Raw genomic sequence first — 23,911 nt, forward strand, 5'->3', positions numbered from 1 at the left:
GTCAAACTGTGGTGCCGCTCAGGTTTGTGCTCTTTCTTCCAGCAGCCAGGGAAGATGGTTCAAATTGCGGTAAATGGATGCACCGCCAATACAGGACCATCGGGATGAAAACTTTTGTAGTCCACAAAGACCTGAAACGGGACGGAGATTTATATCTCCAACAAGACAATGAATCCAAACTACAGCAACATCTACACAGCATGGTTCCCAAAAAACGTCTCCTGGTTAGAATGGCCAAGTCAAGTCCAACCTATCCAATCCAGAATCTGTGGAAAGCACTGAAACTGCTGTTCACCAACGCTCTCCATCCACCTCACGAGCTCCAGCTGTTTTGCAGGAAGAATGGCAAGAACTCATCTCTCCTCGATGTGCAAACTGATAAAGCAACCCCAAGCGACTTGCCTTGTAATCGCGCAAAGGGGGCTCTACAAAGTTTAACGCAAGGGGGCCCAATCATTTTCACGCACCACTTTTTATTTGCTAAAATTTAAAATAATCCAATAGATTTCGTTCCACCTTCACAATTGTGACCCACTTGTTATATCTTTATGTTGAAGCCTGAAATTGTGGCAAAGGTTAAAGTCAAGGGGGCCGAATACTTTCGCAAGGCACTGTATATACCTTGTGTTCTTTTTGTCCTTGCCAGATTGTTGTAGTACTTGGGGTGCCTCACGTTCCAGTGTCAGCCCTTGTGTACCTTCCAGTGTTTTGTAGATCTCTAGCCTGTATTCGACCATGTCTTTGGCCTGCTGTAACCTTACGATTGTGATTGTACTCGTAATTCCTGTTTACCTCTGCTCTGGATCTGCTTTTTGGGTTCACTGTGCTCTGTCAGTCTTTTTAATACGTGAACCTTGGCTCAACCCCTGGAAGTATCAGAGTTCATTGTCCGAGTTCAGAGGTGATGACCGTTTTGGCCAGTGCGTGACTTATCGAGCTTTTTTTTTTGTGTCTGCAGATTACACCGATAAAGTTAATGAATTAAGTGTGCTGTCCCTCTGCCTCGTTTCCCTCACCTTGACTCTCTGTATTGGCTATTATGTTGAAAGTTTCTCATTTATTAAATACTTCATTAAAATGTTAATTTTTACTGCAATGCATATCGATTAAAATATCGGTTTTTGTTTTCATTAACGACTATAATGTGGTTGAGACTTGAAAACCAGTATTGTTTATCCCTATTTCAGAGTTCGTTTATTGTCCCTCAAGGGAAATTTGATTTGCAGTTGTTGGAGATATAAAAAAAACATAAAACCAGGCACTTAAACATCCTAGCAGCGCACACCCCACAGATTGATTAAGGTCCCATGGCATGAAATTCACTGTATGTATGTATTTATAACTTAATATGCTTCCCCCAGCCTGTCTATGGCTCCCCCAGTCTAGAAAATGGGGATAGGTGTAAACCGCGCCTTGTATCCTGCTTTGTCTTTGAGAAATCAAAACTCAGATAGGCCATCTGAATCTGCTCCTTATGAGGTCATAGGTGCAAGGTTACCTCCCCTTTCTCTGCTTTGCCCGCCCAGAGAATTTGGCCCCCCCCATGAGAGAGAGAGATCATGTGCTTTCAACAGGCAAATGGCATTGGTCAGGCCACAACCCCCAGCCTCCGCCCTTCTCCTCCTCCACTGGCTTTAACACTTCCAGTAGTTGTTCGGTTTGCTCTGGGCCTAACCTTTTAAAATAGCTCACCAACAAACCAACTTTACACTGACCTCAGAAACTGGTGCAAGGCTCGTGTTTCCACTCTCTGTAAATTGATAGACCGGTTTATCAGCCGGACATATTTGAATTTTTTTGCACACATAATTTGGTTGAAATGAATGGAGATGATTGTCAGAGAGCCAATGACTGTGTTTTTGATTATTATTTTAAAGAAATGGCAAGAGCATTCTGTAAACAATCCATCATGGCAGGTTGACATTTCTGTCATGTAACTATGTATATGAATATCGCAGCCGTATCGGTCTCGGCTAATTGCGATGGAATCAGTATTCGGTCGTCCTTACTGCACAGTATGTCTTTTTATTTGAGTGCGTTTCATTTCCATATTTATGGCCCTATATCGGTGTCAACAACCATCAAGGTGTAAAAAGTACACATGGAAATATATTAAGACAGCCTGTTACTTGAAGTGTAAGTGTGCTAGTGGTTGGGTACGTTAATATGGAACCACTTAATTCAAATGTTATCTTCTTTTATTCAACTGGCAACTAAGGCTGAACGATTAATCAAATCAAAAATCCAACCATGTTTTTTTACTCCTACGTGTCCTCCTTGGCTACAAGCAACTGTGTAGAGGAGGGTTGGGGTGGTGCTTGCTCAACCCAAAGGCTTGTCATGTGGATGCGCCAACGTGTTGTTGTCATTTTTTAGAATTCCTCAGGGAGAGACAGAAACTACGCTCTATAGCTTGAGCTAAATTACAAAACAAAACAAACAAAAAACTCACAATCACAATACTGGTAGAAAAATTGTTCATCCCCAGGCAAACCATTCCATCAAACACATCTTCTGACACATGCTCAATGGTAATATATTATGCTCATTGTCCCATTCTGAGGGCAAAGATAATGACCACATCTACCAATCCTCTGCTTGCTCACACATGATGCCTCATCTGTGCCAGGTTCCTTTGTAGTAATCTTGTCTGGGCTTCTGGTCCCCAGTAGTTTAATCCGATTAAACCATATCGGCTAGGTCCCTTATAAATCCACAGATTACAAGTTCCCTTAAGGGTCCTAATTCAACTTGTGCTTGATCTTCCAATATTTATTAGCTCAACAAGGTGCTCCTTTTTAGAAGACTTTTCTAGACCAAAGTACTACTACACTAGGCCTACTTACGCATCCCCAGGCCTCCATTGTTCAATTCAGTTCTATTGTATTTCTAATGTCAAATCACAACAGGGGTTATCTCGGACACCTTATAAGAGAGTAGTTCTAGCCACACCACATCGGAAAACTTCCTTTTACAGGGAAGGGCACTTGACAGACTGTGACTGGGGGGACAACCATCTGCCGCTCAATCTGTACCTCAGGTAGCGCGGGAAGTGGCATTCACATTTACTTCCTGGAGAAACAAGTGAAATTACAGTACTTTTGCTCCTCCGGTGATTTTCCACATATCTGACATCAACAATAAATATCAAGCAGTAATGTGTTATTTGTGCTTATAAAGGAAGAGAGGTTTGTGGTGCCTACAGCTCTACCCTGACGTGTAACACGAGCAGTGCTAATCATACAGTAAACCAAATTATCCCATATGCACCCCGATCAATGCGTGATTAAAGCAACGCAAACATTTCGCCTCGGTGTTAATCAGCCCAAAGTGACATCAAAGTCACAGACCACGAGACTATGGTGGACCTGTCCTCAATCTCTGCGGGTAAATCCAGACAGCTACTAGACTATCTGTCCAATCGAGGACTATGGTTACCTGGTCCTCAGTCTCTGCAGGGTAAATCCAGACAGCTAGCTAGACTATCTGTCCAATCTGAGACTATGGTTACCTGTCCTCAGATCTCTGCAGGTAAATCCAGACAGGCTTAGCTATCTATCGGTCCATCTGAGGACTATGGTTACCTGTCCTCAGATCTCTGCGGGTAAATCCAGACAGCTAGCGTACTATCGTCCATCTGAGGACTATGGTTACCTGGTCCTCAGATCTCTGCAGGTAACTCCGACAGCTAGCTAGACTTCGTCCATCTGATGACTATGGTTACCTGGTCTCAGATCTCTGCAGGGTAAAGCCGACAGCTAGCTAGACATCTTCCAACTGAGGACTATGGTTACTGGTCCTCATTCTCTGCAGGTGTAATCCAGACAGCTAGCTAGACTACTGGTCCATCTGAGGACTATGGTTACCTGTCCTCGTCTCTGCAGTTAAATCACGCTAGCTAACTATCTGTCCATTGTAGTTTTCTGTGACAACTAACCACATTCTTGAACGACACATGTTCCAACCAAAACCAGGTCCTTCCTGGAGCTATTTTGGACGGCAACCGTCGCTGCCAGGACAATGTGATTAGGAAAAATATAATCACGATTTTATTTAGCTTAGAATTATATCACAATTCTCCCACAAAGTGTAATGTATATTGCACATATGCACCCAGACAACAAAGAAAGGATACTGCTTTAAGTCTCGTTTAACTCACAAAAAGAAGAGAAGCGTTTGTGAGCGTCGCTCGTAAAATGAAATGAGAAAACAAATTATTTAAAAAATAAATTGTGAACAAGGTGAATCGAGATTGCAATTCAGTGAAGTTAATCGTGCAGGCCTAACGTATTGTCAAGAAATGCCAACAAACTAGAGCAACCAGAGTTTTTCTCCCTCCCAGAATGTCGTTGACCCTCCTCCGCAGCGCTGTGGAGGAAGGTCTGGCAATGGAGACTAATTGTGTGCAATACTGTTACTATCAGGAGATGAGTACGATTCATGTCATTATCAATAACAATAGTAACAATTAGTGCTGTTACTAACGATTAACATTGTAACATAATAATAAAACATTTAGAGTTGTTACGATTAAATATTTATCACGATTATCGCATGTCTAGTAACTATTAATTCATTATCTCACATTTTATCTATTCTAAATGTCCCTTGATAATTTTTTGTCCCTTATTTTTTCAGGGGTCAACATCAGCATCAGCGCTGTGCTTGGCCCATGAAGTGGTTTCAGACTGGGGGGGGGGGTTATTCCAGACTGGCCGTGCTGCGATGATACTCATTCACAACCACCAAACCCACAGATCCCTTTGGTCTGGTCAGTGGAACATTTGGTAACTTTTAAAAAGGAAACTTTCCACCCAGAATCTGACTGCCGTCCATTTCATGTCAGCGTCTCACGCTCACCATCCACTCAGAACGTTACTACTCTTTGGCCCAAACGGCGTGTGTACGGCGTGCCTGTTGTCTTGTTTCCAGTCTAGCTGGATCCAGTGTGTGTTGTAGTTTTTCTAACGTTACCAGTTGTTGTAAAATGTTAAAAACTACAAAAGTTTGCTAGGCTGAAAAGAACGTTAATCTTGCCATAAACAAATTGACGCCGTTAAAATGGGTTTGTGTTAACGTCGTTAATAACGCGTTTAACTGACAACACTAATAACAATACAAATAAGGAAGAAGATAGAGAACAATAAGGACTTTTAAAAAAAACAGATGTGGTTGTTGTTGACCAGAAGAACACTGCAGTATTCCCAGTGAATCAGTGGAGCCTTAAGCCTTGTGTGAGTTATTCAACCACTGTGTGGAAGTGCTAACGTGTTAGATACTGGTTTTTAGACACAGTCTGGACTCTGTGAGGTCATTCTTACATCTGGTTGATGCTGAAAACCTCTGTGGGATAACAAGGTCACCCAGCATGACTTTGAGTCATATGACCAACTCAAACCGCAGAGAATCACTCCCACCGGGCGCTAATCAATTTTTCAGAAGGCTCTATTTAAAAGGTTTTGCATCTCATTTCTATATCAGGGCTCCAGACTAACTTTTTACATTGACTGCACTAGGGGGACTTTGGGTGCACCAGCACATCATTTAGGTGCACCCTAGGGATGTTAATGATTAACCGTACAAACGACAGTAAGAACCGACACAATAAACATATCGCGAAAGACACTCACAGATCTTTTGTGTTAGTTGAAAGAAAATATCTGTAGAAAACTGCACCTTTCAAATTCCATTCCTTTTTGTATTAGTGATGTCTTTTATAATCAAATCAACATTCAATTTGTTCAATAAAAGAATGTTGGAAATGATTTTCGTTCATTTGTTTTAAATTTAACAAACAATGTGTTGTATTTTAGCAGAAGACTGAAAGTAGCAGAATAGCAGAAGTGAGGACATTTTAATATCTGTTTATTTATCACAAGGAACACTGTTATTTAACGTTATTGCATATCTTCCTCGTATCGTGCAGCCCTAATTTTCACCGTCGGTTACACAGTTAACCTTTTTTGCATGATAAAATAAAAAAATTTGCCATGCAATCTATTTCTTAACTGTTAGTTGACTTGCTAGTAGAGGTGTTAGGAGATCTCGACCCACGAGATAAAAACGGGACGAGATTTGTTGTCAAGGTAAAAAGTGTCTCGGAATATCGTCTGACTTTGACCATGAAATTAGCACAGACGATCCCCTGCCCCTTCTTCAAATTTGACTTTTGCAGAGCATTAGTGGGCGGCTGTGGCTCAGTGGTCGAGCGGTTGCCTGCCAATCAGAAGGTTGGTGGTTCGATCCCCGCCCCTGCAGTCATTGTCGAAGTGTCCTTGGGCAAGACACTGAACCCCGAGTTGCCCCCGGTGCTGCGCATCGGAGTGTGAGTGTGTATGAATGTATATCTGATGAGCAGGTGGCACCTTGTACGGCAGCCCCAGCCCCAGTATGAATGTGTGTGAATGGTGAATGTCTCCTGTAGATGTAAAAGCGCTTTGAGCAGTTGTTAAGACTGGAAAGGCGCTATATAAATACAGCACATTTACATTTACATACAGTTAGAAGCACTTCTCTCTTATTTGTGTCTCACTTATTCAGTCGTACACACAGCGCCGTCCATCTTCTGTCTGTGGACAATGTTGTTACACTGTTTGCACAAAAACAGCGTAATGTGTTGTTATAAACTGGCATTGCTAACTTTGGCTAACCTGGCTAGAGCTAATGACAACAATGACAACTCGGGTGTGACATTATTCCCAGCTTTGGCATTAAAGTTCTGAGGTAAATGGAACACACCATTCCAACAGAGAGCTACGTGACACACGCCACTGTATTGATGAGGACTGGCGGGTTAAATCGGCCGCCCTAAACACAAAGGATACCAGGCAGACACACAGCTGACAGCCTCACAGGTGGATGCATGCAGGCTCAGACGCTGTCGGTCGGGCAAACATTTGTGTCGATTGTCAATGTTCTATTGAAGTAACCGTGCAATGCATTCTGGTAGCGACGTGGGGATTTTTAGTACATATAAGAGTTGTTTTAACATCTATCATTATTGTATGCGAGCGGGCTCGTCACCAGTTTATTTTCAATGACTACTGACAAGCAAAGAAAACAGTTGACACCCTCCTACAACCGCCATGGCTGCTTCCGGATTTCAAAACCGAACTTAATGGTGGCTCGTTTGGAGCCGAGCTGGCCGCTCCTCATCTGCATAAACTTGGCTGGATTCAACTTTATACAAATGAGGAGCAGGAGATTCAACACCCCACTTCTCCAAAATCCCCACGACGCTACCAGAATGCATTGCACGGCTGCCTCCATAGAAATGAATGGGAAGCGCAGAAATGACACTGACAACGGACACCCACCATTTGGAGAAGCCTGAGCCGTTGAGCCTACGTCTAAAACTTTAAACCATTTGACCAACTTACCATTTATAACATAGAAATAAAATGGATTATTGACCATTTTACCATTACAAGATGGCGCCATTACAAGATGGCGCCGCTTGAGTGGCAGCTTGTTACAGTAGCTCTGCAGTTTTATACATCTTTTTAGTGTTTTTACGGTGTTTTTGTCTTTTTTGTTATTTTTTGTCACTATCGACACTTTAAGCAAGTGGGCAGCTATGGATGTTCATATTGTTACGTTCGTAGCTTGTCTCTTGCTGCTTTTGGAACTTTTTGGCACAGCAAATGGAAACTTATTCAACAAAGCCCCCCACTCCACGACGGTCCCATTGTTCTACACCCGGGATCAGCTGTTAGCCCTGCGCCACACACCCCTTCTCTGTGCGGAGCGGCAGGAGATTCCGAAGGAGTTACGGAGAAGAAGAAGAGGGAGCAGAGCGGGTGTGAACCGCAGGGAGCGGTAAAGACGGTATAAACCATGTTTACCGTCTGTCATCATGGGGAACTCTCTCCAACAAGATGGAAGAGCTGACGGCGCTGACCCGGCTGCAGAGGGAGTACTGGGAATGCAGCCTCATGTGCTCAGAGTCAAAAAAGATAAAAGTAGAAATACCAAACAAAAGTACAGCTGCTCACAAATTGCCTTTTGACTGCAATTAACTTGGCTTTCACTAGACTTCTCTCTTGACTGAAGCATCCCTCTCAAATATTCTGGTATAGCACCTCTGAAATGGACTAAACCATTCTTCCCTAAAGCTGCAGGGGTGGCCCAGGTGGAAATATGCAAACGGCTTTAAAACCAGCTAAAAACACTACTCCACAAAATGAAACATTCGTGAGAATGTAAATATACCCCAAACAGGTTTAACCTCCACACAAGTCATCTAGGTTTACCATATTATAATTTTATCATTTAAATGGAATAGCTTCCGGTCACCCCGGAAGACCGCCCGGCTATAAAAGCACCGGTGAATACAAGGAACTCCCCTTTATAATAACGTCAGAGGACACAGGTAAGGTGACACAAATGTTTGTATAATGATTTGTATTACAACTAAAGTTAAATAAACAAATGTTAGTTAAACAAAGGACTTTAACTAAGGATTAATAACGAGATAAGATGGTAATGATGAACAATGTATAAAGAGGGTTAACAGATTGGGGAAGGAATGAAGTCAGCGTTGCATGCATGCCTTTCACCGTAGTTTTAGCTGTTAAATTCGTGCACTAGAAAACTACGTGATAACAGTAGGACTATGGAAAGGAATAGAGTAACTGATAAATATAAACACAATAAAAGGTAACAAAACAAAGACGTGTCACACACACAATGAGAGTATTGTAAAGTCAGTGTTCAGACGTAGGAGGTACAAGTAGCGCATCGCTACGGTGACGGCCGCAATGCACCCCCCACATCAGATGGGACTATAATGTGTAAATATTAGGGCTGTAACGATACGCCAAACCCACGATTTGGTTTGTATCACGGACCCACGATTTGATACAAACTGATCTTTTCTTGTGGGGGGGGGGGGGGGGGGCGCGCGTGTGGAGGAGAGTTAACTCAGTAAACATAATACAACTTTTTTGTCATGGCTAGATGCCACTGCAAACAGTGATACAACAGAGACCTTATTTGATCTTGATTGATTTCAATATGATCGACCAAGCCAACCAAGGTTAGCATACTAAAATAAAGAATAGAATAGAATAGAATAGAAGCCTTTATGTCATTATACACAAGTACACGGTACTTGTGCAACGAGATTAAGCAATCCTTTGCAGCGTTGACACAAAAAAATATAAGAATATTACAGTATAAAATATCAAAATATAAAGTCAAAATATAAAGTGTAGTGCTGTCGAGTATACATATATAATCAGCTTGAATAAACATAGATAAGGGTTAACACTCAATAAAAATATTGCACAGTGATGGAATGGAAATGATTAATACATATTAAGTAAATAAGTATTGCACAGTAATGGAAGGTTAATGTATTAAATATTGCACTGTATGAAATGAAATTGACAGATTCCAGGTCATGAGGTATATATAGTCAGAACATATACAATATTGCACAGTCGGACGGAACGAAGAAGACAGTCCGGGGGCCGGGTTCTTCTGTGCTGAAAGGTGCTGTGGACAAGTAGTAATGCTAATGTAATTCTTTGTGGGCAACATAAGATTACGACATTGTTCATCTGGCTCAGTTATGGTAGTAGATTATATGGTCTTGCGTGTCGCCATTGGACAGCATCTTTTGAGAAGATGATGCGGGTGATTAATAGATGATGTGAGATGGGGTCGATGCGCAACAGCGGGGGCTTTGGGGCTGCTTGAACCCCCCAGGGCAGCACTCCTCTTTTGTATGGGAGCTTATGTGGGAGACACCAGCTGAGATCAGAGAGGGTGGACATCAGTCGGAAGGATTCCAGTCTGATTTCAAGTCAGTTTGGCCCTGGAGAGGAAGAGGAAGATAAGAGCTTTACTGTTTTCACTCTCTGCTCCCATTCATCTTCTATCCCACTGAGCCTGACCTCGGCGGCCAGACACATTAACTGGAATTATGAGCACAAGCCTGATTTAAACCCCAAAAGTGTCCCGTCCCCCCAATGCCTGCGCGTTGTCATGACATACTGTAATTTATCTACTGTGCGACAGAAAGTTGCGTGGTGGAACACAATAGTTAGATTGTTTATAAAAACGTCTGTTACGGAGCTATAACGTGAGCTACAAGGTGAGGGAGCCTTTTATACATTGATGGTTTCTTAGAAATAAAAAATGGACCACTAGAGTCTTTTAACGCTTCGGATGTAAAGCTATTCGTGTCAAAGTGGCGCCGACCGAATGGGAGTCAATGCTAGCGGAAGGTGATGGCATGTAGCCTCAGAATCTCCCAACAGGAGGTACACTTTCGGATGATGCTTACCCCTGGTTAAAACCAATCCCCTCCCGCGATGTTGTGGTTAGACCCCGCAGGATCCCAATCCCATCGCGGTCCTCTAGCATACACTTCAGCTCAGGATACCTAATTGTTTGCTCAGTCTCAGCAGGCTAATGCTTATTTTTTAAATCCCTAATGTGATTAGGAAAGCACCTAGAACACAAATAATCCCCACCTCGACCTGCATTGTGCTGAAGGAAAAGCAGTTGTAAAAAATTCTCAGCACAAAAATCTCTTGGTCAGTGGTACAGTCATGCTGCATGTTTCTGCTAAAAGGGTTGTTTAACCTTCTGTCTGCCACATTTTTGTGCAGGAGAGACGTTGAGAACAGAGGAGGAAGATGCAGAGCATGAACATGCACAGCCGTCAACCAAACGTCATAGTGCAGCCAAGGGGTGAGCTGCTGAGGTTTTCAGTTCATGATATAAGCATTTGAATCAGCAGGTGGAATCAATAATGGAGCAACGAAAGGAAGACATGAAGAAGCCATGTTTTTTTTTGCATAAACGGAAGGATTCAGCTTTGGGACAGAAGTGTGAGCATCCCAGTGGCCTGTCCTGCATGGCTCATACAGAACTCCATGCTGTGATGTTGACAGGTACTGGGGGCCCAGGGAGTAGCGTGCCAGTATGGGCTACTACCATTCACCATGCCGCCATTTAAAACTGAGCGGGTCAGAGGACCCAAAGAGCTATGCTGGCCTCTGATTGTTGTCACATACATGTATGGGCCTTATTGCTTTTTAATTGCTCAGTTTATGATGAAGGACATTTTTGGGGACAGCGAGTGTGTGTGCACACACATTGGGCCATATGGATCCTGGAGGGACCACAGTCTCACAGTTAGTGACTGGCTTGCCTCCAGTTTTAATCACATGGTGCAACAGGATGCACTGTAACCTCACTCCAGCCTACATAGTCCACAACACCACACACACACACACACATACGCACACACATACTTACGCATGCATTTGGCCCAGACGGCAACTGTATAAGATCCAATACCACCGTCCTTGCACTCCTGATGTTTGTTATAGCCTGCCAACTTGTACTCCTTAAAAATACTAACGCCATGTAGCACAGCAAGAAGCCGTGAGAGTTGACACATTAAGACTTCAAAAAAGTGCAGTAAAACGGAATCTCCTCATGAATCATAAAACGATATACATATATACAGTATTATAAAAGTTTGTGCACATTGACCCACGGAAACTGTTTTTTTTGTAGAGTACCCTTTGCCCTCTAGTGGCTCTTATCGTGGCATTGCCGTCCCTGTGGACTTTTTTCTGATTGAATCGAGATGTGACCTTAAATTGATCAAATCGTGACAACCCTGTATTGGATGATAAAGGTTCCCTGGGAACCTAATAGTAGTAGTAGTAGTGCGAGTCCTGCTTTTGTCGTGTCACACACACGGGTGATGCAATACTGAGTACTGCCAATGTCCCAATATTCCGCTGGTAACGGGAAAACTGTGACACACCAGCCCGGCGTACAACAACCCAAAGAACACTCATACAAATCACGTGGAGCTGAAACACTCCATTAATCACTACAAAAAGGGTTTTATAATTTAAACAGGTCTTCATTTTCCTATGTCCTTGCACACTACCTCTAATGCTTTTATTCCGTGGTTGTAGTTCTGCTTTTGCCAGTCCAGTTTCGCTGTTTATGACTACAAAGAGTCTTAAATTTCATTCTTCACATTTCATTCAAGGTCTTAAATTTCATTCAAAATGGTCTTAAAAGTCTTACATTTGAATTGGGGAAACCTGCAGAAACTCTGTACAACTAATTGCAGCCGTACAGTTGAGATACCGAAATGCTTCCCAGAATCACAGCATTCCAGAGTGTATTTCATACTTTGGTTTTATAAAATAATCACTGTGTTTGGTTCATACAGAAAACAAGAGTCTGTTGCTCCACCCTCCCTGTGCTCCAGTCCCAAAGGAAACCTCTTCATCATTCCTGTCACATCTTCTCTGCATTTAGTCGAACATTTGCCCGTAATTACATGCTTAGGAACAGAATCGGCACTCTGAGAGAGTTTTGTAGTCAGGCCCCTCTACTCAGAAGGCAGCACAATGCTGCAAGAAAAGACTGATGTCGCTATTTAAAAGGAAACGTTTTGTGAAATGCTAACTCACCAAGCACCAGCTAATGAACGCAGCATGTATAGACATCTGTCTCTTCAAAGGTTAAAGGTAGAGAAAAACACTCTGTTTTCCTCTAACCAATCAGCGTAGGGTTAAGGTTAGGAAATCTGCTCTACTTCATGAGGCTTTCCTGCAAATACAGGGCTTGGAAAGTTACACACCCAGGTAAAGTTGATTAAGAGAATAACAAAACATCTTTTGGAATTTATTGATGGATTTTTTTTTAAGATGAGGAAAATCCAACCTTTAAAGACACCAATTTCTTTGTGAGGACAATAGTGTTGTCTTCCTTAAAAATACAGTAAGTATACACCCCCTAGTTACAATACAGGGGGCAGAAGTATAGACCCCCCCCATGTTAAATTACATGAGGCAGGCACATTTTTATTTAAAGGCCATATTTCCCCCCAAATCACATCACCACCCATAAATAGAGATCGGCATGGGGAACTTTCTGTAAAATCATTCTCAATGCAAATCAAACCAGCACTAAGCAGACTGAAATACCACCTGCTATATCTATGTATGGTGAAGGGTATTAATGATGTAGTGTGTGTGTGTGTGGGGGGGGGGGCTATTTTAATTCCAAAAGCCAGGGAACTTTATCAGGATGCATGAGTATCCTGGATCCATGTAATAACTGGCCTTTAAAAATGAAAATCTGCCTCTATGGGAATTTAACATAGGGGGGGTATACTTATGCCCCTGTATTTAACATGGGGGGGTGTTTATATGCCCCGTATTTTACATGGGGGGGGGTGGTGTTACTTATGCCCCTGATTTAACAGGGGGGGTATACTTATCTACTACTTATCAACTTTAGCTGGGCGTGTAAACTCAGGCAAGCCACGTGTCACCAAGGCGGCGGTACCACGCAGTGGGGAAAACACCAGAAGTGGACAATTGACATATCAGGACAGGATTTTTGATGTTTGGTTGCTATTTTGTCAGTTTGGAAGCGATAGTTTCAATTCTGTATGTCCAATTAAGTAAGCAACACTACCATCCAACTTTCTATTCTATTGTTACGTGTGAACTAAAGTTGAACCTAGGGCAGACACAACGCAGAGCCAATGAAGTTTACAGATTTATTGCAAGTCAAAGTTTAGGAAGCAACAGGGGAAAAAGCAAAGTCCAAATCCATGGATTTCAAATCCTGGAGGCAGAGCGGGACGGATTCCAAAATGTCCAAGTGTCCGTGTCCAATAGTCCGAGATTCAGTGTAGAGAGCAGGAAGGGGGATGGCAGGAGTAGGGGGCAGCAGGAGTCGGGTTCACACCAACTGTGGCAAAAGAGAACAAATCAGAGCGATCAAAACGCTAAATACAAACAGTCGCGACAGCGATACTACGTGGTCGTCTTGACGATGATCTGACAAAGAGTGGGAGGTATTGAAGAAAGAGGGATTAGTGTAGATGATCTACAGCTGGAACCCTGACCCCTCACACCAGGCTTCACTCCTGTAATTAAGGACAGACAGAGGGGGGGGGGGGCAGAGGCACAGAGCTACTAGCAACAGCAGGCCTAACAATAATACAATAAAATGCTGGAAACTTGGTGATGGTATGACTGTGGGTGTGTGTGGCTAAGGATAGTTTTGTTTATGACACAGTGGCTACAAAGAAAAAAAAGCTCTGTTGGCGTTGCCTCATTTGGCAGAGCAGGGTATGTAAAGTCCCTCAAAGCCTCAGCAAAGCCAGACTGTTAGTACACGTCTGCACGTCAGCTTCCCAGAGCTGAACCTTGGGGAAGAGAGTGCAGACTTCCTCAGAGCAAATGCACTGACAGATTGGCAGTTCCACTGATTCAAATGATTTTGGTGTTGTGGACCGAGCCTTGAGATATGTAGTTTATTTAGTTACTGATTTGGCATTCACATTAGTTTGCAGCTTATAATTAATCTTGCTAAAAGCACTCACTCATTGTGCTAGATATTATATACAAAAGCAAAAAGTGGCTAACTTACTACTACATTTCGCACTTTATTCCATTGATAATGACTTATCTACTGTAATGAAGAAAATACACATTTCAACATCGACTCCCAGTACAGTGCAATGTACTGTCAATCTACGGTACTTAACAAGACTCAAGAGTTGATTAAACAAAAATTTTACATACATACAGTACCAATGGGAAACACTTTGGCGTGCATCATCAAAGCAACGATGCAGACTGTCACTGGGATTACCAGCAGCCTCTTGTTCTTGACAGCATTAAAGCTTGTTTTTGGCAAACTGCACCATCAGGAACAGCATGTTGGCGAGTGCTGTTAGTGCAGCGCGCACACAAATCATGACGGAGGCCAAAAATAACATTCCAGGGAATCTTGTGTAGTCATAACCACACTGAACAAAAAACTACATAGTCTAGAGCTCTGCTATTATCCGAGGGACTGCTTGTCTTTATAACGCAAATAAAAAACACGTTGGACTCAACAAACTACACTGAACCAAATTATAAACGCAACACTTTGTTTTTTGACCCATTTTTCATAAGCTGAACTTAAAGATCTGGACCTTTTGTCGTGATTGGGCATTCACTCAAATCAACCAATGCCAGCGTCCACGTGCACTCTGAGAGCCACAAGACTATTGTAACGTTACAGACGCTAGCTAGCTCGTTCATTTCTAGCTGCAGGCTAACTGCTTTCTGCCACTTAAGTCATTAAACATTTCTGGAGAAGATTTATCAAAAATCTCATTGTGTAAATAACATTTTGTTACAGGACCAATAGTCACCCTACAATATCGTCATCGAGGTACTTGGTCAGAATATCGTGATATTTGATTTTCTCACATCGCCCAGCCCTCCTATGACCCACAATGCATTGACAAAGGCCGTTAATGTGCTACTCTCAGCTGCGAAAAACCAATTGTGGATGGTGTTTTATCAGCTCCAGGAAGTCTTATAAGAAGGGTATGAAATATTGGAATTTGTTTTTAAAAGGCAAAAGAAGATGTAAGGTGTATTGTTTGATCCTAAAACTGTCGCCCGCTGCTCGTGGGATAGAAAACCACTGGGAAAAGAAAAAATGTGTATTAAAAGTAATATAAATACTGCACACTGACTTAATCGGTCGCTTTTCCCCAGTCTCCTGTACAGATCCAGCTGCACCCACCGACACAAAGCCCCTGCAGCTACCCCACGGCGCGCCAGCAAGGGCCCCGGCCGTGGAAGCTGCTTCAACTCTGCCAGACCTCCTCGGGGACGTCCCTCACTCTGGCTCCATGTCCTGGCCATGCAGGCAGGGCGCCCCATTTCTGATGTGTGCTGTCCCGGGACATGAACTACAACCTGACTAGTTTCCAGTACGACTCACTCTAGAGAACTCGGTGCTTCATAACGCCTAGGCTGGTGAAGTTTTCCAGGAGTTCCCCCTGTGGCTGGTTGTTGTGGTTTGAGAGGTCTAGGCCTCTGAACATGCACATGTCATACTGTAGCATTACGAACAAGGAAGAGCTCACAGAAATACATTAGACAAAAATTAGTTGTAGAACTGCAAAGCAGAACCTTCTGTTATAACTCCCTATCCATTTATTAATTTCAATATAGTATAATAATGCCATGATAAATGTTGGAAAAACACAAGGAAGCATGGACAGTCACTGGCTGTACAGCTGATGAGGTGACCAGGTTTCAGCTTTATGGATCAGGGAACTAAATGAACTTGGGGTTACTTGTGTTGTGGGTTGCGCTCGACGTAAACCCAGGTAACGCAGTTAGACACCTGCTGTTCCTCTCATTACAGATACGGGCCTGCGTATGATTGGTTAAGACATTGTGACTGTCAAGCCCTCAGGCCGGGATGTGTTGAATCATGTTGTCAAACTGAACAGGATCATTTAAACTATACTACTTGGGTTTCTAGCAGTTATGAGGACTTTGCACTAATCGGGACGTTGCTGAGATCTGGGGACGTTGCTGAGATCTGGGGACATTGCTGAGATTTGGGGACATGCTGGATTGGGGGTTGCTGAGATCTGGGGACATTGCTGAGATCTGGGGACATTGCTGAGATCTGGGGACATTGTGAGATTTGGGGACGTTGCTGAGATCTGGGGACATTGCTAGATCTGGGGAAGTTGCTGGATCTGGGACGATTGCTGCGAATCTGGGGACATGCTGAGATCTGGGGACGTTGCTACAAAAGGCAGAAGGTCGTGATGTTGGTGCCAGGGTCCTGTAGTAGGTCAAAGTTGAACAAAAAACCTGCGGTGAATGGTTTACAATGGTGATGTTTTACAAAGTTTGGGTGATAACGTTGCCCTTCCCTTTGTTTCTCTTCCAATAATTTTGTGTTACTGATCAAACCTGTTTACAACCCATATCATGTGATTACTAGAAGTCTGCTACGACAGGTGATTCATCGACACATCACAAGATATACACTTCAGGCCTTATGTAGGCTAGGTGAGCCTCTGCAGAAGCAGAAATCAGACTTCAACTAGGCTTGGGTTGCATTGCTGTTTGGTTATTTCAAAATGTGTTTTTATTGAAATGCCACTCTATGATTGTGCCAGTCTTCTGAGTCTGTTTCATTTTGTTGCGTTATGATACACTATGCTCAGACGGAGGAGTGAAAAACGACGCGCAGCCTTTGCATTTCAGTTCTCTGAGTCGGGTTGGGTCTTAAACACCCGGGTAGGAGCCAGCTTCACGCCCATCCCCCCATGCCTCATTTTTAACCAGATCTCAGCAACTACCTTGGAGCCCATCCATTTTATACCGATATGAATGGTGGCCAAAACTACAAAATAAAAACCACGATTACACTAAATTGAAATTATACTTCAAGTGTAGGTTGATATTTATTGCATAAGCTTCAGGGTATCGAGGACAACTAGATGATGAAGCAGTAAATTGTATCAGAGCTTAGTGTACTGGGACAATAATAGGGTTTATCAGTGTTTTTAAGCCCCAACGTCGGGCTGGTAGGACATGATGACGACTAGGGTTGGGCCTTGAAGTCAAAGGTCAGCGCTGCCTGGAAGGAGACGTTGGGGGGCTTAAAACACCATCAAGCACAGATAGCATACAATTAGTTATTTTGCTCAGTATAACTTCATGTACTTCTATCGAAATCCTTTCAAGCCAGACAGCTGTACTGTACTGAGTGTATACCTAAGAGATAAAGCTGCATGATCCTTTTGAATGGTTTTGGATAGTATGAGAACTATTTCAATCATCAAATGATACAAATACATCTGTCTGAACTGACGTCCGACCTGGTAGCGCTGGTTAAATCTACATTATGCTGAATCTACAGAGCTGCTATTATGAATATGAATATACCCAGGCTTTTGTCAGAACACGGCCTCCATTTGCTCTTTTTAGTTGAGTTTCTGCCATTTTATTTGTGAATGCATGCACTTGCATAAACCAAGTTACAATCTTGTGGTATATTGCTGGTAAACACTGATACTGTAACGTAGGGGATTTACTCAGCATATTCCTCTGTTGGTCTGATTTGATGACATTTGCATCCTGGTTGAATATGTTTCAACAGATACATGCAATTGGGTCTTTGACATCTCTTTCAGAGCATTGTCTTTGGGTCATTTTGTAAAATGAGCTTTAAAATGAGCATAGACCTACTGAGAAGAGGAATACATTTGCTCAAAGTCAAGATTTCAGCCAGGAGTTTCCCAAATACTGTATTTGTACGTTTTGTTTGTACATAATCAACCGTGGTCTCTTCAAACCGGTTGTGCCTTTTAATGAGAATTCATCATAATCTTAAATCGTCTTTTAGAAGTAAGCACATAGCTACCTGTTAACTCCCACTAAAGTTGTCTCGTTTAACCACCTGATGTCTGAGTTAAGTGTGTATCTGTTGATGTTGGCTGTGTTTCACTTGGTGTAACGTGGATAACTAAAAATTTAAAGCTGTCTAACTATGACCGTCTGTGTACAAGGGAAATGTTATCATGGATATAAACATTAATACTTAATTGATTCCATTTAACCATATTTTGTTATCAGGATTGAATAAGAAATATTGCCATCATATTGTGGTAAGAAATACATTTCTAGTAATACTTTACATTAATACCATGTGTTTGCAGTTCATGCAAATAATGCACCATGGGACAATTATTGTAGTATATGTGTATGAATGGCACGTGCAAAATATTTGCAGGAATAAGGTATGGCACACTGAATATTTAAGTAATAAATACATTTAAACAGACAGTTTAAAAATATTTGTCCTATATGGTGAAGGATATCATGTCAATCCAAACGCAGAGATTAGGCAGGAGAGAGTTATCAGAGGATTAGTCCCAGAAAACAGGGAAACACAAAAAGGGATCCAAAAATGTCTAAAAGGTCCAAGAGAAAAGGAAAAACAAAAACAGGAGCACAGAGACAGGGAAATGAAGACCTCAGGGCAGAGTTGAACGCTGACAAGCCGACAGGAAACGACAAACCAGACACACAAAGATCTGCCGCGAGACAAAGGGACACGGGGGAACAGGTGGAGACAACAGGGGGAACACTTCGGGGCGGGGACGACAACCACTAAGGCAGGAAAACACAAGGCAGGAGTAAAACTAGACAGGACTAGACAGAGAAACAGACCATCAAAATAAAACGGAAACAGAACAGACACAAGACAGGAAGTACAACCAGGCGACAAGGGAGGACGGAGAATAACAGAAAACAGAAATCAGGATAAAAATGAGAGAAAACCATATCAGAACCTCGAAAGCAACAGAAACCATGACAAAGTATGGAGAATTTGTTTAGTTTGGACTGTTAGGCTCCATGGGTGTTGACTTGTGTGTGGTGTGTGTGGGTGTGTGTGTGTGTGTGTGTGGTGTGTGTGTGTGAGAAGAGAGACCTGCCTTGATTTGAGACTTGGCATAACGGGAGACTGGTTTTTTTTTTTAATGTAACTTTTTTTTTTAAATTTTGAGTAAACAAAATATGGCAGACATACAGATATTAAAAACTAACAACAAAGTACTCTATGGCAATTAGTAGTTACTTCTTTTTGCCAGATGTAGATGCAAACATCAGAAAAGAAAATCCCAATGATGAATGTGTTTTCTTCTTAACTTAGAATGAAGAAAGAACAGAACATAATTATTTCTGGTATGTCTGATGTTAAGTCAACCTCTGTTGAATATGCAGTACATTTGGAAATGTTTGAGTAAGAAATACCAGGGTCATTAGAAGTCAGTTGTGTTTGCGCTCTGCAATAAAATGAGAAGAAAGTTCACTTGCTTGATACAATTTTAAAAAAGGTATAATGTTCTATTCTTTTTAAAGCCATTAAAGTTATGCACCTAGACATGAGCACTCTCGGTACACATACGGTATTACTAATTCACCTATTGCCTCCATCAGGTGGCCACCAACCAAGTTTCTATACATCCAATGAACACCCATCGACATCTCCAGGAAGTAGTTAAGCACCAATCGAAAAGTAGTGTATGGATTTGGTCCCACCCATTGTCCAACCTCTTTCTGTCAGTTGTTGTGCCAACTGAGTCTGACAACAGCGGGCTTGGAAGTTGTGTTTGGTGAGTCAGGAGTCTGTCCAATTCGAAGTACAGTACATAACCTTTTAGGCACAAGGTCGCTTAACAGACAGGCGGGTATCTGTGTTCAGACACGGAAAATAAGTGTGAAGTGATGACTGTGAACTCCAGAAACTTTGGTAGCTGGAAAGTTTGTTAAAAAGGAGAAGGTTAGCTAGGGTCGTGTGCTAAAAAAAACATAAAGCTAAGTTGTGTGCTGTTTAAAACAGGACTATGTACTAGCACCACTGTTACATTTAACTTTATCAACTGAGCGTGGCGTCATGTCAGCCTCCCCAGCCCAGCATCCCCGCAGCGGGTTAAACCAGTGGCCCCCACAGCCTCCTCTTCCTGTAGCAGCAACCCCACCGCGGCCGTTGCAGCCTATCCGCGCCACGGTGCCGTACCAGCTTTTGCGTGGAAATCAGCACAGCCCAACCGCTCTGCTTCCTGCTGCTTTAGTAGCGGGAGCAACACAGGACCGACAACGTCCGTTGCTCCAGTCCCCAACCCGGGTGGAAGCGGCTGTGACAGCAGGCTGGTCCCCAGGCAGAGCCTTTCTCCGCCGGACAGCAGGAGCTCACCAGAACTCGCTCCAAAGGTAATGTTGTCCTTTATATAAATTAAATGTAGCTTTACTGCACCCATTATTGTTCAGATAGCTTGGTGCTAACTTGTGCTAGGTGTCGTTGTTTCGTATTAGCGAACGTCACGCCAAACTAGCTTTAAAAATCTGACATTTTGATGTTTCGGCGATTAATGAACACTAACGTGCAATTTCAGATGACAGACTAGAATGTTCCCGAAAGATGCATGGTATTCTAAAGTTCGGCGTGTTTAAATCACTATCAAACATACATTTATAAAACTTAAACTTTAACGTTTTCCTCGGCATTGGCCATCGGAGCCACGTGTGTTTTGGGAAGAGATGCCAGTGGAAATAGAAGGCGAAGCAGCTCGAAATATTACATCTTTCAAATTAGCGCAGTTTTGCTAATTTAATGTGCACCGAATAGTAAAACGGACTGTCATATTACACAAAGGCTGTCGGATTATTAAAAGCTTGTGCAACTTTCCCAATATCCAGACCACTTCAAAATGTCATTATTCCGTACCAAGATTCAATATTGCGAGCCGTTCTCTCTGTTGCTAAGATTTAACTATTCATTCGGAGCCAGATGCTAGGCTAGTTGGCTAGCTTTCTAATTAGGTCGTAACACATTAGGGATCTGGTAATTGACGGTATAAACATTGAGAAGGTACATACGCACTATAATTTCTACAGTAGCTCTCGCACACAGTGTTCCAATTGATTAACGTCATAGTATCGGATATTTTTAGAACACACAGCTAAGCTGGTTTGGTGTATTATTCCAATGTGTACAATTGCGATGTAAATGGAATCAGTAATGCAGTTGTTATACATCATTGGCATCATCCCTGCTACGATACGATGAGGTAAATATGTCAGGACATGGATGCCTGTGTGGTGATGATGCAGCTCCTCTGTCGTAGATAAACAGGGCTCACTGATCTGCATTATACGACGATTAGCCTAAATTAAGAATCTGATATGAACACTGAAAGTTAGTATAATTCGTCATGTGAGGTTGTCATTGAAGTGGAAAACAATATGTCCTCAGCTGGTAGCTCTATAGCAACATTGGGGCCTAGCAGTAAGTGAGAATAAACAGGCCCTTGGGTAGGCAGGCCAGCCTCTGCAATAGCCATATAAGAAATAAATTTGTCAGTCATGAATACATCTATTTTACAAAGAGGAAGAAAATCACTTTGCAAATATACACGTATTGATAGTGTTTTTGCAATCCAGCCATATACAGTGCTGTGTGTCATTGCTACTACATCTTACTACATTTTCTTGTTAAGACCTGTTAGCTCTGATGGTTTAGATTTATTTGATTAAAATAGACAGGCTATGTTATGCACTTGACTTTGTATCTTTCCACTCTTACATATTGCTGGTAGCAGTGGCGTGTCCAGGGCGATTTGATGGGGGTTTCCAAGGTGGGGCATGAATCAAGCCAGGGTGGCACTGGCATGGTGTTCTGGACACATGCCAACAACCATCAACACACAGAGATAGCTTATGGAGGGTTGCTAGTGCCATCACTGTGTGACTTATAGATAGATATTTATATTTTGTACACACGCGGACATTAAGCCCAGTTCGGAACTATTATTCGTGACGAGACCAAAACCAAAAGTTCAGATGTCTGAACCGTCGCGTCTAGCTCGACCAACCAGCTGATGGTGTCGCTGTGAATCAGCTGGTCCTGTCTCCACAGGCTGTTTAGAAAGTAAGGGCCACCACCTGTTCAACAGCCAATAGGAAGTCTGTTGTAAGTCAGCTACAAAACTATTTAGATAGATTAGATTAGATTATACTTTATTATCCACGAAAATGCTGCTGCTGCAGCAGCATTTTTCAACAGCAAAAAAAATAACACACAAACAAGTAAACAACAAGAAATACAGGCAGCAATACAAGGATAAAATGGTAGACTGAGTAAGCAAAATGGCGTCAAATAAAGAAATTTTAAAGTGCGTTGCCATGTAAGAGAAACAATATTGCGGTGTAAGTGACGTTAAATTAGTTGAATGTGTAATTAGAGCAAAGAAGCAAGAGTTGGTGCATAATTTAAATTATATTAACCTGAGTCCATAAATGTTGAAAAGTAAGTACTTGTAATAAAATAATATAAATACGATATTAAAGATGAACAGAAAGGGTGTGGTGTAGATGGGAGAAAAACAGGAACAGAAACTACAACACTATCAGGTAGAGCAGGTGTTGTAGAGTCTGACAGCGGCCGGGAGAAGGACTGCGGTACCTATCTTCTTAACGGGGGTATCAGTCTGCTGCTGAAGGAGCTGCCCAGGGACCCACAGTGTCATGTAGGGGGTGGGAGAGTGTTGTCCATGATGGATAGCTTGACTAACATCCTCCTTCTCCCCCACTTTCTCATGGGGTCCAGAGGACAGTCCAGGACAGAGCTCGCTCTCCTGATCAGTTATTGAGTCTGCTCCTGTCCCGGTCCGAGCTGCCCCCCCAGCAGACCACAGCATAAAGGATGGCAGAGGCCACCACAGAGTCATAGAAGGTCTGAGGAGAGTCCTGCACACTCCAAAGGACCTAGTCTCCTCAGCAGATGGAGGAGACTCTGGCCGTCTTTTATAGAGCATGGGTTTATCAGTCCAGTTCAGTTTATGTGTAGGGAACACACCAGGAATCTGTAGCTCGCCACTACCTCAATGTCCGATCTCTGAGAAGGGAGGTTTTCCTCCTAAGTCAACAATCATCTCCTTTGTCTTGCTGGTGTGAGCTGAAAGCTGGTTGAGCTCACACCAGCTGACAAAGTCCTGATGACCGTCCTGTATTCCAGATCGTTCCCTCAGAAAAAACACACCAACAACGGCTGTGGCATGGAGAACTTCGGATGTGGCAGTGGGTGGTGTGTGCGTGAAGTCCGAGGTATAGAGGGTGGAAAAGGAAGGGGGGGAGCATCGTACCCTGAGAAGTCGAAAAACATGACCTCACAGTGCTCCCGCTGTCCTCCAGGTGGAGCAGCGATCTGTTCAGCAGGTAGATCACTGCGTCGTCCACCCCATCCAGGCTTGTAAGCAAACTGCAGGGGGTCCAGCTGTGTGCCCACCAGGGGTCGCAGGTGACGCAGGATCCTCTCTTCATCAGGTGAGAAGTCCAGGGAAACAGGTGAAGTGGTTCGGCTGGGGCGCGGCGACTTCGGTACCGGCAACACAGGAGGTCTTCCACAGGCTGGGACCTTCTCCAGTCAGGCTCAGGTTGAATAAGTGCCGAGCACACCACAAGAGCTGGTCCGCACAGTCTCTGAGGAGACTGGGGCTGATGCCGTCGGCCGGGGCTCCTTGCTGTGACCGGGC

General features: G+C 43.0%; 1 protein-coding gene and 1 long non-coding RNA gene across 6 annotated transcripts in view; both read right to left on the bottom strand.

Annotated features, from left to right (window-relative positions):
* LOC116693412 (glucocorticoid-induced transcript 1 protein) overlaps nucleotides 1-23,911 on the bottom strand; it is a 71,476-nt gene that overhangs the window by 20,062 nt on the left and 27,503 nt on the right. The window lies entirely within an intron of this gene.
* LOC116693504 (uncharacterized) overlaps nucleotides 15,736-23,911 on the bottom strand; it is an 11,012-nt gene continuing 2,836 nt past the window's right edge. The window contains exons 2-3 of the long non-coding RNA XR_004332940.1: nucleotides 18,238-18,244; nucleotides 15,736-15,818 (exon numbers count right to left, since the gene is read on the bottom strand). This is a non-coding gene — a long non-coding RNA (uncharacterized LOC116693504). The remainder of the gene's footprint in view (nucleotides 15,819-18,237; nucleotides 18,245-23,911) is intronic.

Source organism: Etheostoma spectabile, chromosome 8 (assembly GCF_008692095.1).
Source record: "Etheostoma spectabile isolate EspeVRDwgs_2016 chromosome 8, UIUC_Espe_1.0, whole genome shotgun sequence".
NCBI lineage: Eukaryota > Metazoa > Chordata > Actinopteri > Perciformes > Percidae > Etheostoma > Etheostoma spectabile.